Below are 13,558 nucleotides of genomic sequence, written 5' to 3'. Positions count from 1 at the left end.
GATGAATGCTTCTAAGGTTTCAGAAAGACCAGCTTGTCTGTTGGAAACTAGTTGGTTGGTCAGGTTATGACAGTGGTGACAGTCCTATTATAACAGCAGCTGAGGCTAGAACAAAAATCTGTAGAGAATTCCGTTGCGTAGACGCGTCCCTAATTTTTTTAAACAGTCCTTTATTCATGACCTTTTATGTTTCTCCCAGATTTTTGCCATTACAAATGTTGATACAGGCCTATCCTTGGCAGAGGAATTCACTATTTTTGAGGCAATCTGTTCTGCTGCAGAACATTCCAGTTTTTACAAAATTTGTCCTTGAATTGATCTAATATCCAATACCTTTGGAGTTTAAAGTATTGGTCATAATTTAAAATGTTGGGGTCAGAGAGACAAAGAAACATAAAGAATAGTGTGTTCTTCAGGTTATAAGACATTTTGAGTTACATATTTCAACATAGATCTTGTTGGGCTAGACAGACTTAACAAATAAAAACACTTGAAACCCAATTAATTTGAATTTAGATAAGAAATGAATAATTTTTAGTATAAGTTTGTTCCATGTAATATCTGGGGTATAATTATACTTTAAAAGTATTCATTGTTTATCTAAAATTCACATTTAATTAGATGCTTTGTAAGTATCTGGTAACCCTTCTGAGTTTCTTCTAGTTTAAAATGACCCTTTCTGTGACCATTTCTCATATTATTTTGTTCCCAGAGGCTCTGGCATTGGAATCATCTTCAAACTATGACACAGAGCTCCAGAGAAACCCAGTGTTGGTCTTCCTTTTCCTAAGCCCATTCAGCACTGTGTCAGCTATTTCTGTCCACGCCATAAAGCTTGTGCACCAGATACAGACCTATGAATAAAAGAGGATCCACACATTTGGTTCCTACCATACCAGAGAGATGGAACTATTCCGAAAGGAAAGGAGAATGACTATCTCTATTACCTACAAAGTGTGTTACCGGAAAACCACTAAACAGCCCTGCTTTACTACCTCACTTCCCTGGGCCACTATTTCCTTCAGTACAAAAGGAAGTCATTAAACTAGAATTCTTCAAATCAAATAATCTACACACTCTAATAATAACACAAAGTACAATGCCACTGGTACTTTCTTTAATGCAAACACTATATATTTATTATTCAACCTATACTGCAAATTTCTTTTTTATATTTTATTTTTTTGTAACTTTGTCAAGCGGTTGGTTTATTTTTAAGCTTTCACAGTAGCCAAAGCAGGCAGGTTTCCATATAACGCATTATATTGAGGCTATATTAATTATTCATCAACAAGATCATGTGAACCAGGGTGCAGGCATTAGAACCATTTATTTTGACAGTTTAACAACCAGTTTGGATTGGCCATATTGCTAATCAACAGAGTTCAACTGGTTGTTAATGAGCATAAACACATACAATTCCTAGAGAGTAGACTTGGTTTCAATTCTAACCATGAAAAGAAGTGATGAAGAAAGGGAAGAATGTGGAGTGAAAGAGGGGAAAAAATGATTGAGAGAACAGGAAGAAATGGCTAAAGGAGGCAAAGCAAGCGAGGGGCAGTAATCACTCTCCCCATTTCTGCTCCTCTCACCCAGCCCAGGTCATTTCTATTAGGCCATAATTTTCCTAAATAGCCCTGATAAAATGCATCATATTACATTTATCATTCTGCAATCTCCTTTTTCACTCAGTGATATTTCCTGAAGCTTTTTCCAAGTTAGCACTTATGGCTCCACCTCACTGTTTTTACTACTGTATACTCTGTCATTGTAAAAATATACCACAATTTATTTAGTCCCCTATTAAGTTGTTTACCTTTATTGCTATTATAAACAATGTTGCAATAAATATGCTTGTTCATTCTTTCTCATGTACATTTAAGAGGTTTTCTTAAATGTAACGTCTGAAAAATAGAATTTTCTGGTCAAATAAAATACAGGACTTTAAATAGATCCTGTCAATTTTGAAAAGGTCTGGAAGGTAATAGTTTATTCTCTTGGGAGTGGACTGCTGTAACAGTCAAAAGGAATTTTATCCTTATCAATAATTATTAATTATTAACATAATTATTAATATAATTTTTAATTATTTAACAAAGAAAATAATTTATTAATCATATCATGAAACAATAATTTTTTAAAAAAGAATATTATTTTAGACACATAACACATCAATGGCTTAAAAAACTTTGAGTAGCAAAGAGATCCATTCAGCCTGCCTCTCCCATCAGGGTGCCTATGGATGAAAATAACTGTCCTAGTGAGAAAAGACTGAACCTACACACACACACACACAGAGAGAGAGAGAGAGGACTGTCTAAAAGCCAACTTTGAACAGGCTAAACATGTGCCCTTTCCATCCAAATCTGATACAAGGGCTCTGGATGGGGCTGGGGTTTCTAAGGGAACCACCAAGGAGTGGCTTCCATTCAAGTTCTGAATAGTTTATTAGGTTGGTGCAAAAATAATTGTGGTTTTTGCCATCACTTTTAACAAACAAAGAATTAAGGTGGAGACCAAAATATCTTTAGTAAGCTGATTTTGGTAGGTTTGAGAATACAAATTCCATGTGTCAGTAGAGTCCTACTAATACTGAGCCTCAGAATTAGGCAGACTTACCTGCCAGTCATGTCCCTAGCCCAATACCGTGCCCCGTCAGTCCAGATCCCATCAAAACTCAGAGGGCACACTCAAATTAAGATAATTCAAGGAAATTTGATCAAAAGTGTGGACAGGGAAAGTACTCTGAGGTGAAGACCAGCATGTGTCTTAAATCCAATTCCCAGGCAGCAGACACCTGAGACAGATGTGCAGGCAGGGAGTGTTCTGGGGAGTGGCCTCGATCAAGATCGATGCCCATGCAGAATGAAAGAAGTGGGATTGGGCAAAGGGAGGTATGAACCGCAATGAAGTTGTGACAAAGGCCTCAGTCAACCCCACGGGGAGTTCAGCGAGTAGGATGAACCCTCCTAGATGTCTCGCTAGATGCAGGGAAATTGAGCCTTTCTACTTCTGAACTGACCACACACTGAATTGGGCTGTACATTTCCTGGGGAGAGGAGTGTAGTCTGGGTGAAGACAGGTGGCTCATTTTTTGCTAAAGGCAATTCCTGGAGGTGGACCCAGCTAAGCATCACAGGTTACCCACACTCTTAGTAGTTGGGAGAATGATCTTAGCTCTCACAAGGCATCTGGGCAGTGCCCACGGCATGAACTCAGATTCAGCCCCAGGCCACTTGGATTCACTTTCATTTTATAGTAAAACTTGGGAACAGCCCCTCCAAGATTCTCGCTGGCCTATTTTCCTAGGTAAACTTAACAAGAGGAAGGCCAGTGACAGGAATTATAGCCCCAGCAACCCCCCAACTCCCATGCTGCAGCTGGTTTCAAGGTAACTACACACATCATTTCTCTCCTCTCCTACTCATTCTAGATTCTCCTCACCCTTGGCTAACACCCCTGATGGTCTAACAGGCTTACCTGGTGGGGACACCCCCACCTTCATCAATAAGATCTGAGCCTTTCTCAGGCCATGACCACTGCATTTGTCCATTTTTTGTTGAAATTAGGCAAGGGGGTTCCATGAGAACCCCAGGGAGTAACAGCAGCCCTACCTCCTCCTGATCATCAGGGCCCATTACTCCTGTTGGGATGAAGACTATTTCCCTTTTCTGATAGGCTTTGGCATGAGCGACATTCAGTAAGCATGGCTTAAAGCTTAATGGGTCTCCTGCTGAGTTTCCTGGTGGAAACGTTCTCCCTTTAGAAACTAGGACTTCTAAATCACAAAAGCCTGGGAGTGTAGTAAGAAGCACAAATTCCCTACATCGGTCACTTGAAGTGATATAAGCGGGGCTATGCCTATTTCTACTCTTTTTTTTAAATTTTTTTATTATTATTATTATAGTTTAAGTGTTAAGGTACATGTGCACAATGTGCAGGTTAGTTACATATGTATACATGTGCCATGCTGGTGCGCTACACCCACTAACTCGTCATCTAGCATTAGGTATATCTCCCAATGTTGTGGGGTGGGGGGAGGGGGGAGGGATAGCATTGGGAGATATTTCTACTCTTCGATTTCCAGACTCGCACTTGCTATCTAGTGGGGACACAGCCCCAGGGAATGGTTGTTGATTTAGGACATATATATTATGTCTGGAGGACAGTGCCCATCTTCACAGCTTATCATCTCTAAGCTGGGTCCTCAGAGGCTAGTAAGCAGCTGTTTTTTTCACTCTATCAGATCTCAACTTCTGACACAGGATGTGATAAGGCCAAAGGATACCATAGTCAAGGGTCCACTGCCACACCTCCTTGTTTTTAACTGAGTTCTTTATCTCTCAATCCAATGCAGTGCTACATGGGATCCTATGTCCATGAGTCAAGCCTTTTGAGAGTCACACTGGCAGATTATTCCAGGCAGAAAAGGGAATCTTGTATCTGGCGCACATGTTGATTCAGTAAACACGAAACACTGCTCCTTCTGAGATGAGAGGGTTCCAGTGTAATCTCTTGCCACCAACTGGCTGGTTGGTCTCCCCAGAGGATGTGCTGAATCAGTGGCTCAGTACTGGTCTGTGTTCCTACAAGGCTGGACATAGAGAGTGGCAGATCAGTCTTAGTAAGAGGGCACCCATGCTGTTGGATCTATGCATAGCTACCATCTCTGCTGCCATGGTGTGAGGTCCATTTGTCAGCATCAGAGTGACCAATGACTGATGTCAACTGGCTGCGTCCTTTTGCCTACTGGGTTGTAGTGCCTTTTCCCTGGAAGATGCTCTCTGTTGAGCATTAATATTTGATACAAAGCTTGTCACACATTATGTTCTGTCTCAAAGAGGCTTTCATGCACTTCTTCCCCAGGTCTCTTCAACCCTAATCCTCCAAACTTTCTCTTTCCTGGCTCTGATTCACTGGACAAGCCATTTTTTACTGACAATGAGCCCACATGTGTTCTTACTGTAGACCACTTCTCTTTGCACACGAAGTGGGTAAACATGTACACTTCCCAGATCTCTGCTTGTTAGAAGAATTTCTCTTCAGTCTTTCTTTCAGACCACCCCTGAACAGAGCTGTAGTAAGCAGGCCATTTACTGCTTACACCCATATAAAGAGCCAACCCCTCTGTGAACCAAGTTTGGCCTTTTACCTCCTTCATCAGCCGATCCTAGGGGCTCCTGCCCCCACGGAGACGTGGGTGTGAGCTGAGGGAAAGACACTACTGCAAGAGAGGCAGATGAATGGGTCTGTGCCTGAAGGTGCCCAGCCCCAGATGTGGCTCTTTCATCTTACCATGAATTTCTTGTGGGAGTGTAAGATTTTATGATTTGGTGGGTCTGACAGAGGCTAAAGGAGTTCACTGATGTATATCATTCAGGTCAGCCTCCTGGAGCCTGGAGATGGGTGGAGAAGCGTAGACAGTGGATTAAAGGCAGACAGAAGATACTCAGGTCACCCCTAAATCCTGCCCACTACAGGGGCAGAGCCCTGGAAGAAGAGCAGAACTTGTGTTTCCAGTGGGTAGCTCATTCCCAATAATTCTTCCCAGATTAATCAATCAGTAAATGATGTCCACCACCCAGGAATAGAATGAGTAAAGGGGCAGAGAGAGGTCAGAAGTATGCTTAGGAAAAATTCCTCTTAATGGAAACCCAGTAGGAAAGAAGCATTCCTGCTCCAGTAAGCACAATGGATCCGGTTCTCCAGGCCCAGAAGAACTAAATGCAGCCTTATAGGAGAGGTCCCATTAACAGCTAGAATGTTCTAGTGCTGTCCAACAAAACATTCTGTGGAGATGAAAACGTTCTAAAAGTCTGTGCTGTCCAGAAGAGTCACTGGCCACATGTGGTTACTGAGCACTCTATATGTGGCTACTACAACAGAGGAAATTAGTTGTTTTAGATTTAATTTTAATTTATTTAAACTTAAATAGCCATATGTGGCTAATAGCTACTGTATGGGACAGCACAGAGACTAGGGAATATGTAGGCACTGACTTTACAGGTGAACACCCTTAGACCCCAATCACACCTTCCCATGGAGCTAATGAGAGCACAGGCACTTTCACCTAAATCCACTGAAACAGGCTTTTGAGTCATTCAGGCCCTATGTCACTGCTCACCAGCTGTGTGATTTCAAGCAAGCACTTTACTCTCTGAGATTCAGTTTTCTTATCTGTGAAATGAGAATAATACTTTATAGGGCAGTTGTGGATATTAATTAGAGAACACCTGTAAGATGTCTGGTCTATGGGGGTCATTTTATTAACACCCCCTCATACCAGACCCCAGCCTCAACTTTCTAACCTCTGTGTTCTTCTACTTCTGCTTTGCCTTAGTGAATCCCTAAAATATCAGCCAGTTCTTTAGTCTGAGCTTGCTATCCCACTGTAGAAGAAGAAAGTCAACAGGGCTTCCTGCTTTGGATATTCATATTTATTGACCTCAGAGAATTGGAGACATGGATCACTTCGAATATGAAATAGAGGGTAGGTACTTTACTTTTTGGGGAGGGAGGAGTGGAGTCCATTCTATAATCTCGTAAACATAGCATTACCTTCTACATCATCCGCAGTTTACCCTAACAACAGAATGACTTAATCAAAATCAGCAGGCTCATTGCATCAGTGGAAGTGAGATTCTCACCTATTTTTGCTGCCAGATCCTGGGAGTAAAAGATGAGAGGCTGAAACTCTCAGTTGAGAGCCCTCATTTTAGAATTACGTAATTCCTCATGGGTAAACAGCCAGAGCCAAATTTGGCAATTCACCAGGGCTCGCTGGAGGCCAACTTCTCCTCCGTTTGTTTGGCTGCTTGGCGAGTTGCTTTTGTTTTGGTTTGGGATGTCATAAGTGATGTTGTGAGCTGTGCGAGTGTATTCTCAAGTCTGCCTTTTGGCCTGTTGTTGCGGGGAGGAGAGCGCTTCCTTTGTTTTCGGAGCTCAGTAATGATCTTGTTATTTCTGCGGCAGGAGGTGTCGGGAAGTTCAGAGGTTCCAATTTTAACCAAGCTCCACTAAGGGTCCCTCTGATGAATTTGTGTTTTAATTTTTTATCCCTGTCTCAGCACCAGACATCACATACACAAATAAAATGTATGAACCTGGCCTGGGGATTGGGAGCTGAGAAGCCTTGCTGAGTTTCAGGGATGAGTTTTAACATCAGAGCCTCTTCATCTTTTTACTTGTTATCACCTATGCAAAATCCTGTTATGAAGGCACCAAGTAGGTCAGAACATAGTGAAGGAATTATAAAGATATCCGTAAAGGCCTGTCCCGTCCATGATAATACATGCTTTCACAGGTTTTCTTTTGGTGGAAATCCTGCAAGTCAACCTCATCATGTCAATGAACTAACTCTTTCACCTTTGTCAAGACAGCAGTAGTAAGCCAGTGTTCCTAACAATGTTTTGTGGAAAAGGGCAGTGTGTATTTATGGTAATCAAAAGCACTGAGAACCTAGAGAAACTTCTATCCCAGTCTGATGTACTCTTATGAGACTTTCTGCCCTTTCCGGGGCTTTGTTTTTCGTGAAGAATAATAAAATAACTTTCATTAGTTTCCTCTCAACTCCTAAAAATTACTTTGTACTATTCTTAAAAAAATAAAAGTGTGTATGAACAGAACACACCAGCATATCTTCAGATTACCTGCATTTAAATAGCTCTACCAGTTTGCAAACCTTTCTGGAAAGATGGGGAAAAAGTTTTAGGTAACTTGCCATCTTAAAATGAGCTAAAGTTAAATCCCTAGAGAAAAAGAGAAAGTGGGAAGAGTTGTAGTCCCAGTGCCTTCAAAGACAAATGGAATTAATTAGGGCACAGAGCAAGCAAAAAGAAAAGGAAAAGTCATGTACTAACTACAGTAGGGTGTTCTTCTCTCCAGAGGTCTTTCTCTGAGAGAAGTCCACATTAGAAAACATTTATCTCATGGAACTCCAGTCTTAGCAGCCCAGTGTAGAGGCTCCAAATCTGCTTATCTGGGCAGAGAGGAAGCACGTACTTCATTCCTTGTTCTGAAAAATGCCGGTAAACCAGTGGGCCTTGTGACTGACCTGCTGTCCTTGTTAATAATTGTAGATTTCCTTCTCAATATCTCTTTCCCCACCTCCATTCAGAGGGCCACTTGGAGAGAAAACCAGTTCCTAAAAAGATGCCCAGAAAAATATAAGTGAAAGGGCTGCTCCATGAACACCCTCCCCACCAAGGGCACAAGAAAATGATGTCCTCTGGTTTCTTATTTGCCCATCCAGCAGGGTGATCTGAGAGTTTCATCCCACTACACAGTGAAGATGTTTGCACAGTTCCTTTCCAGCCCCACATCCCCATCCATATCCCTGGTAGCATCTATGCAACAGATAGCATAGGCAGCACCATCACACCTAGTATTGTCATTCTGAACACCTCTGCAAGATCCCTTTTTTCCTCCCATTGTCACTTCATACAAAAAAAAAAATATGTATATATATATAGCCTCAAAGTGGAAATGAGAGAAGTAGGGTAGATGGCTTAGGCACAGTGCCCTACTGAACAGCAGAATATCCCCTCTCATATGTGTTGGGATCCTTCAGGGACCTCTCTGCCTATGGCCTCTCCCCTTGATCAAGCCTCAGTCTGCCCCTCATCCCCCACCGTGCAGCCTCTTACCTCTAGAGTCCAAGGTAGTGTTCTACACAGAGATCTAGAGATGTGGTATTATGGAACAGTCCTAGGCTAAGTCAGATGTGGAGCCCAAGCCCAGACCTCCCCAAAAGTACAATCTTCTGCAAATTACTTAATCTCTGTGAGCCTTCATTTCCTCATGTGGTACATTTGGATAATAACACCTAATTCACGGAGCTGGTATGAGGCTCAGAAAAGATAATACACAAAAAGCTTCTAGTTTGGCACACAGTAAGAGCTCAAAAAATACCAGTGCTTTCTCTCTTGCATAAAATAGTCAATGACTCTGAATGAATAAATCAGCCTTTCTTTCTGTCCCTTTCTCTCTCTGTCTTACACACACACACACACACACACACACACACACACTTAAGGCAAGACAAGACAAAAGGGACAGAGGAGTAAATGAGAGGAACACATCTAGTGGTACATAAAGTCATTCAAGCTTCCTAGACTATAGTGACCTCATCTATAAAATAAGGAGGTTGGGTTGCACGATTTTGAGATTTGGTGAAAAATTGAATTGATCTGTGAGAAAGAGAAAAGAAGTAAACAGACACAGGAATGACTGTGGGAGGTGGGATCACAGTCTCCAGAACACCTACAAGAATAAGAAGGCTTTCCTGGAGAGGGTGACACGGATTCCTTCCAACTTCCTCAGAGGCCCCAATCCCAGAGGATGCAGGAAGACACGGGATCTAGCCAGCATAAATGCCACTCGACAAATGGTAGATATGCCAGAGGCGTTTGAACCAGAGCAACTCCATCTTGAGTAGGGGCTGGATAAAATGAGGCTGAGACCTACTGGGCTACATTCTGAGACGGTTAGGTGTTCTAAGTCACAGCATGAGATAGAAGGTTGCCACAAGATACAGGTCATAGAGACTCTGCTGATAAAACAATTTGCAGTAAAGAAGCTGGCTAAATCCCACCAAAACCAAGGTGGTGATGAGAGTGACCTCTGGTCATCCTCACTGCTACCTTCCCACCAGCACCATGACAGTTTACAAATGTCATGGCAATGTCAGGAAGTTACCCTATATGATCTAAAAAGAGGAGGCATAAATAATCCTCCCTTTGCTTAGCATATGATCAAGAAATAACCATAAAATTGGGCAACCAGCAGCCCTCAGCGCTGCTCTGTCTATGGAGTAGCCATTCTTTATTCCTTTACTTTCTTAATAAACTTGCTTTCACTTTACTGTATGAATTTGCCTCGAGTTCTTTCTTGTGCTAGATCCAAAAACCCTCTCTTGGGGTCTGGATCCAGACCATTTCCCATAACAGATAGGTAACAAGTTCAGCAATGTACACACAAACAAAATTTCATCAAGGCTGGAAATGCTTCTTCCCCTATTAGTTTCTGTCACAATGGCTGTTGAGCCAAACTACAGGGGCAGAGGCAGGCAGGAGAGGGGCATGGAGCGGAGGTTCAAGCAGATCCCCATCATATAGATGCTTTCCTCCAGGCTTGCTCCAGAGCCCAGACTGCTTGAATCAGTCATTCAGAATTTACCCTTCTTTTCTAGCTGACACTGGTGAAATGAGGAAAGACCTGGGCCGGGTATTTTATTATGAGGCATATGAGGGAGTGAAGAAAATACCGGACACTGGCCAGAATGGGCAAGATGTCTTTCAGGACAGGCGTTATCTTGAACTGGAGACTGGGAGGTGCCTGGGTGGTAGTTAGAAACTAGGTGGTCCTGGACAACTGCTAGAGACCCACCCATTCACTGCCCAGTAGATATTCTAAACAAGCAAAATTTCTTGCATTTCTGGAAAGGGTGTTGGCTCTTATTTAAATTCAGTTTAGTTCAACAGCATTCTTTCCCCCATCTCGTGTTGAGGGTTGCCTGTCCTTAAGGAAAATGAGGGTTGCCTTTGGTGCCTTTAGTTGGTAAATCAAAGACATGGGGGATTTCGTTTCCTTAGCTCCAGGCATGAGAGGTGTCTGTGCCTGCGCGTGGAGGAGCCAATGCAGCTGGACTGTGCTCATTTCTGCCACAGACAGATGGCTCTGCACATCCCCTCATGGACACTGGGCTCTCTATCCGGCCAGGATCACAGAAAATAAAACCAAATATTATTTGCTTGCAGATTAAAAATAAAAATAAAAGGAGCAGGATTAGGCCTCATATGTGTTTCCTTCACTAGTAGGGTTCTTTTCTTTGCTTTTAAATCAGGTGAAATGGCCATGCTGTCATTATAAAACTGTGGGAGAGTGAGAAACACAAAGAAAATAAAGATTTCTGGTAAAATAAGTATTACAGAGGCTTTTTCCCCTTGTAGCTGTGTGGTAAAAATTGAAAAACTTTTTACAATTTTCTCGAATTATAACTCTGAGTAAGTTCACTCAACCCATTCAACCCATTCAAAACTGCACCCCTCACTGTGACCCCACATTCCAGCTCGGTCCCAGACCGTATCAGCTGTTGGTGTTCCAGTTCCCACAGTCAAACCGTCTGACTTTGTGGAGGGCTCAGTGGCACAAATTCGATCTGCACTGTCCGGCTTTCTTCGCTATGTATTGAATGAAAGAACGGTTGACAGAGGAGAGTTTGTGTCTCCTCTGAGGTCTCTTCACTCCCCAGTGAGTTTGCAGAGAACCTACAGAGAAACTGGGTCAGGTACTACAAAAGTCCTGCAAAACTTTACCATCCGGAGATGGAGAAAAAATACACCTTTTCACCATTTCTGCATTTTTGCCCATCAGTTTACTACACCCTCCTCAAGTAGATCAGGCCATTGTTGGAGTGAGCACTGATTAGAATATCAAAGCCGAGTGCTAAGCTTTTTGCTAAAAGAGAAGCCGACTTGCAGACTTCTCAGGATTGAGAGGCCCAAGTCTCTGGAGCTAGATGAGCTTGTTTGATTTAGTGGCAGCACCAATCTGATCCTTTAAATTGTTTCCTAGCAGAATGTAACCAGCACTTTTGAAAGTCAGTCTGACTGTAATTTGCTACTAATTGTAGTTTAAAATGAGCTACTCTGGGCCCAGCTGATAGCAAAGCATAAATTCAAGTGGCTGCTCTCAGGATGTCCTTGGATTAAGGTGAGCTTTAGTATGCTCACTACCTGGGCTTCTGGAAATTGGATAATTTCTATACCTATCATACGTATCACCCCTACTCATCAAATTAAGGTAAGCTCCTGGATGATGGAAAAGATAAGAATTGCTCTGGGTGGCATTTAAATTTTAGCAAGAATCAGTGTCATTGTGACTAACTGTGCATGCTTCTTTTTTTTTTGGTTACATGAGTGTGTTCTTTAGTGGTGATTTCTGAGATTTTGGTGCACCCTTCATCCATGTATACACTGCACCATATTTGTAGTCTTTTATGCCTTGTCCCCCTTCCACTCTTCCCCTAAAGTCCCCAAAGTCCATTGTATCATTCTTATGCCTTTGCGTCCTCATAGCTTAGCTCCCACATACCAATGAGAACACACGATGTTTGGTTTTCCATTCCTGAGTTACATCATTTAGAATAATAATCTCCAATCTCATCCAGTTCACTGTGCAGTTTGCTTCTATCATGCCTTTCTCTGGCTACCCAACTTCTGAGATTTTTCCTGCTCTTTCCTTAGGTCATTTACCCCTTAGGGCCATACCCACAAAATGTTGTCCACAGACCACCTTAGGCCTTTGCAAAAATGCAGACCACTAGACCCTAATCTTACTCTAGTAAATCATAACTTGGCTGAGGGGTAGGAGGCAGTTCCAGGAATCACCATGTAAAATAAGATCCCTGAGGATTCTGATGTACATCCACCTTTGAGAACCACTGCCTCATAGGGAGATTAGAATGATTCATCCCTGCATTATTTTTAAGTAAAAAAGTTGAGCACTTTAAAGTAAAAAAAATTGATTGGAGTGAAATGGAAACCAAGAGGAGAATGTGGATTGGAGTGCTAGGATAAGCTCCTTCATTGCTCTCCAAGCTCTAACACTGCCCATACTACCGTCCCTCCCACACTGGGTATCACAATCCCAGACTGACCAGGTTGGATACAGGGCTGCTATCAAGATCACACAGCACATTTTGGGGTACTCCATAATTTGACTTTGGTCTCCTCCTTTTCTCTCTCATGCACTCCAGTCTGGTCAGTGGCTCTGTTCTGCTCACTTAAGCCATGCTCATGCCAGGCTTTGTGTCTTTGCTCACCCTGTCCCCTCCCTTCCACATAGAAAGTCTTGCCTCTGACCCTGACATATTCTAATCCTATCGTCTTTCCTGTTTAAATCTTAATCCCGTGTAAACCTTTTCCATTCATTTCAGAACACCTTCATCACTCCATTCTCTGAAACTTTACTTCCCCTAGAATAAGTCTTAATTAAAAAAAAAAAATAGCATTTAATTATGACATTTGTGTAAGTTTCATTTTGCCAGCTAGATTTTGAAGTTCTCTGGCTAAAGAGGAAGACTTTTTAATATTTCCCTCAGTTTCTAGCAGTGAGCACAAAGTAAGTAAATCGTGTGAATCTAATACTTCCTTTTTAAACTATTGATTGATGGAATGCCTCCCTGCTTGACCAGAAGATTATGTGGTAATTTCAGCCACCCCTATCATGTATGACCTCAGTCAATGGCAACAGTTGAAAGTCAGCAGTATTACAGAAGACACTGAAAATTGGCACAAAAAATGTGCACAGAGGACAGCACTCTACCGGTCATTATTTATTAAGCTTCAACTGTATGCCAGGCGCTTGGTGAGATGTCGAGAATAGAGTGGTAAGTAAAACACCCTCACAGCTCTCATGGGATTCCTGCCCTCCTGGTAGAGATAGAGAGTATTCAGGTGATCATAAAAATTAATATAAGTTTGCAACATGATACACATTAGAAAAAAAAGGATATCAGGCCGGGCATGGTGGCTCACACCTGTAATCCCAGCACTTT

This window comes from Pongo pygmaeus, chromosome 4 (genome assembly GCF_028885625.2).
Source record: "Pongo pygmaeus isolate AG05252 chromosome 4, NHGRI_mPonPyg2-v2.0_pri, whole genome shotgun sequence".
Taxonomy (NCBI): domain Eukaryota; kingdom Metazoa; phylum Chordata; class Mammalia; order Primates; family Hominidae; genus Pongo; species Pongo pygmaeus.
Note: the sequence above shows the minus strand (reverse complement) of the source record.